Source organism: Lipotes vexillifer, unplaced genomic scaffold, assembly GCF_000442215.2.
Source record: "Lipotes vexillifer unplaced genomic scaffold, Lipotes_vexillifer_v1.1 scaffold415, whole genome shotgun sequence".
Classification (NCBI taxonomy): Eukaryota; Metazoa; Chordata; class Mammalia; order Artiodactyla; family Lipotidae; genus Lipotes; species Lipotes vexillifer.
This window is the reverse complement of record NW_006774345.1, coordinates 2773946-2778478: the sequence shown is the minus strand read 5'-3', so window position 1 is coordinate 2778478 and position 4533 is coordinate 2773946.

Here is a 4533-nt window from a genome sequence, read left to right as displayed (position 1 = left end):
CCTGCTGCTAATGGTCATGGGTGTCAGTTATGGGGCATGTCCTTGACAATGTGGTAATAGAGCAGTCGTTAAAATTTCTCCTATCTCTGCCTTATTTGTAAGTATTTAGGTGTGAAGTGTCTGGAACTGGCTGGGGCAGGAGATGAGGTTGGTGGAGGAGGCATGGGGAATAGAGAGAGTGTTGTAAACATAAAGAAGTTTAATTCCTTAACATGGAGGTCATTGAAATGCTAAGTAGCCTTTAGTGTGGGTGTGATGCTTTCTTTACCCTCACCTCCTTTCCACGTTTAGTGACTGGATAATTAGGTCTCCTGCAAGCTGCTTTGCTCCTGTTCTGGCACTTTGGACCAGATTCCCTGTTTGCTGGCCACACAGTGATAGAGGGTTAACTTGGTGAAATGGCCTTGGAGTTATACCCTAACATAAGAAAATGGGAGCAAGCGGTTGGAGAGTATTAGGATAGAGAGTATCTCTTCTGCTGACCTTTGCTTGGCTTCTAACCTAAAAAAGAAAAAAGGAAGAAGGAGGATTTCTTCCTTCTTTGGAATTTCACTGTACAGAATTCATGAGAATTTCTTACATTTGTTTAAAATTACAATTGTTAAGGACATAAAAATGTGGTTTCACTGTTATGTGTGGTACTCTACTGAATTCAGTATAGGCTGGTATATCATAACCACAAGGAAAATAGCCACATTCACGTGCACACACATACAAAAAGTACCCTGAAATTTCCTGATGGTATGTGGGATATTGAAGTCCCAGTTGTATTTTGCAAGAAATTGTGGCCCTTCTTTGCTGTTTCCTTTTCTTTTCTAGCCCTAGAACTATCACCCTTCCTTTCTCTCTCCCTCTCTCCTTCCTTCTCTGCCTCTCTTCCTTCTTCCTTTGAAAAGTGACATGTCTAACACATTTGAGCCCTAAGAACACTTTTTCATAGACTACAGTGATTTAATACATGCAACGGGCCAATATTTTAAAAGGGCAACTATTTATGAATTCTATAATGGCGGGGGGAGCAGGATATAATGTTGAGAGGAGACTCTCCTTTTGTTGAAAAAAATCACCTTTACAGGACTATTGCTTATAAAAAAAAAAGCAAAGTCCAGAGCATGGACTCTGATGGGAGAGGTTCACACAAAGGAAAAAAAAATTCTGTGCTAAGTAGTGAAAAGGGCAGTGTTCATTGAGTAAGTAAGCAATTCTAAGAGGTTGTTAGGCTAACATTTTTTAAATGTCCTTAAGTTTAGCAATATCCCGTTAAAAGTGATTTCATAGACTATTAAACCCTATGTGATGGTATGGGGGTTAAATCTTATCCAGATATGCAAGACCACGGCTTGATTGCAATGAAAAAGATGGATAATGTTGGAGAGTCTGAACTCTTAGAGGTCATCTAACTTTGAAAAGATGAATGGAGTTTACTTGATTGACAGATCTCATAGAAGAGAATTTTGATGGAAAAACAATCTGACTTTGTAATCAGTCACAGTGTTGTTTTTCACTGTCACCCTGGAATTCCTCCATTCATACAGTGCCTGCTTTGCAAGCTGTTTTTTCTTAGTCACTGCTTTATTCTCCAAAATTCTCTTCAGGTTAAGCAATACAAAGCCACACTCAGTAACAGTGATTCACAAATAAAAAGTTCATTATCTATAGTCCTTCTGTAGCTCTCAATTTTTTTTTCTCCTCCTTGAGCTTTTCAGTTTAAAGATAAATAGAGACACTTCTGGGATGATGAAATTAATTTGTCTCAAATTGTTGTCATCAAGTTAAAAATCACCCAATTCATATTGGTTCATTCTAGCCCAAACAGTGAGGGTTTTATAGATAATATTCCTTAAGTATAGTTAGTTTTAATCTTTGGGGGAAAAGAATCTTTACTGCTAGTCAATAGTCCAATGCCTGGGATTAGAAGGTGAACGTGGGTATTAATTGTGGTTGACACTGCACGCCCTACATCAGTGATTATATCAGGAGTCAGGGGCCTTAAAGGGAGATATAAATTGGTGCCACAGACCTGGCGCCAGGCACAGACAGGGCCTGGCTCTTAGTCATGACTGATGTTGGGCTGTCAAAGTGATTTCTGGATGTTGTGACCTATTACCAGGTCCCCTGCCCTGAGATGCTCAGCTGGTATTGAATAAACTTGCTGTTAATTTGTCTTTTTGCTTTTGTGTTCCCTTAATTTTCTAGCCTCCCTTTCTTCATTTTACCCCATCTGTGGTTAAGAGACTATCATCTGGAAAGTGACTCTTGAGGAGTTGGCCTGAGGGACTATGATTGAGATCATGAAGGAGCCCAACCTCAAAAAATATGGACGTTAGAATCTTAGGAGGAGGAAGGTATCAAGGAAGAAAGCTTGGGAGATGAGGGATTTCCTTACAGGATGTCCTGACAAAAAGAGACAGCTTGGGTGTCACCTGGGAAAGAAAACATTATAGCTAAAAAATCAAAGGGAGTCCGGAAAAGATGTGGGGAAGAACTGGTTAGGAAGTGTTAACAGAGAAATCAAGAGGTTGGGAAAGAAAGCAGGAGTACACTTAAGAAAGAACCATGTGCTAGAGACCATTTCAGAGTTTCCCCTAACTGATGGTGTACATTCATGCTTTTCCCACACCTGAACATTTCTGTAATCTAACAGCCTTCAAAGCAGTAGGTGTTCCCATTAAATAATTAAATATCTATAAAGATATATATTATGAACGTTCATAAAAATAAATGTGATTATTAGATAGGAAAATCCAATTTCCTTTTTTTCCTCAACCAGTCTTCAGAGCCTAACGGAGAAGGGCCTCTGAGAATTTCCCTTAAATCAATATTAAAAAAATTCTGTCCTCTCCTCTTCTGCCATTAAAACCTTGCATGGCAGTGAACCAAAGTGCATTAGAGTTATCTTGGGGATGTGTTAGTGAGGAAACTTACAGTCAAGGGGATGAGAATGTTTCTGCTGCCCTCTGTTCCCATGGGTTTTAGTTTAGTAAAGTCACCATCAACATTCTTAAGCTGGATTTACTGTGTATATTTAGTTTTAAATCAACTGCACAAAATTTATTTACTGCATGGGTTATCTAAGACTCCTTTTTAATTTAATATCAAAATATTAAGTAGAGTTTTAGGGTCTGAATTTCCTCCCATTGTGCCGTTGATATGTAAACACAAAGAAGGCTATGGTGAAGTCAACAAAACATAGGGAATCTTTTTGTGAGAAAGACAAAATCTCACAGAACATCTAAAATCGAATACAGTGTGCTTTAGGTTGTTCATGATTTGAGATTATTTGTTGTTAAAATTACCCCTCTTAACTAGCATGGATGACTACCAGTTGAACAAATTCTGGTGCCTGGAACTCACAGATAAACAAGAAGACTATCAAATACTATAAAATCATTGATAGGTGCATTCTTAAATGACCAAACATTCGATACTTCTTTAGAATCACCCTTGATCTCATTTTAAAGTCCAAGCAATAGTTTAAAAAAATTTGTTCTTTCAAAACCTTCTAGTGTTCTGTACTTATGATGTGGTGGGTTAGAGTATTACATACAACATTTTTGAAAAATTTAGGCCACTTCTGCCAAGATAAATATTATGTAACCCTCTAAACTATCATAATGGCCCCAGAAGTAAATTTACAACAAATAAAAAGAAAACAACCCTTTATAAAAAGCATGATCAACAAGGCAGACATCACAATGTATTCTTGATAGACATTCAATGCATACATTATCTTAAAGGAAATATGGAAAGAAAATATTTTTGCTTATGTTTTGGGATAAGATCTAAGAACTCATACTTTTGTGTTGTTATTTTGTTTATAGTAGAGAGGAATGGTATAATATCAATATGTCCTCTTGACTGCTTTTGTTAATTGTGTTTATAAAAGTCAGCAATAGTATTTGAAGTCTTTTTAATGTCCTCTGGATTATGGTTGGTTTCCCTTAAATGTTTCCTTGGTTGTTCTTCCACTAGAGGTCATGGTGTTGGTTAATTTATATGTCAACTTGACTGGGCTATGGGATACCCAGATATTTGGTTAAACATTATTCTAGGTGTGTCTGTGAGGGTGTTTCTACATGAGATTAACATTTAAATTGGCAGACTGAGTAAAACAGATTGCTCTCCTAAATGTGGGTGGGCCTCATCAAATCCGTTGAAGGCCTGAATAGAATAAAATGGCTGAGTAAGGAAGAATTTTCTCTCTCTGCCCGGCTGTCTTCGAGCTGGGACATCAGTCTTTTCTTGCCCTTGGAGTCAAACTCAGACTGAAACTTACACCATCAGCTGTCCTGGTTCACAGGCCTTCAGACTCAGACCCAAACTATCCCCCTGGCTCTCCTGAGTCTTCAGTTTACAGCAGGCTTCTCAGCCTCGATAATTACAATAGCTGTTTCTCCATAATAAATCTCTTTATATCTATATCCTATTGTTTCTCTAGAATAGAAACACCAGTTTCAAAGATCTGTACTCCCTTCCTGCAAAGTCTCTTCAAAGGGAGAGCTCCAAGAGGGGAATCAGGGAGAGCCAATCCCA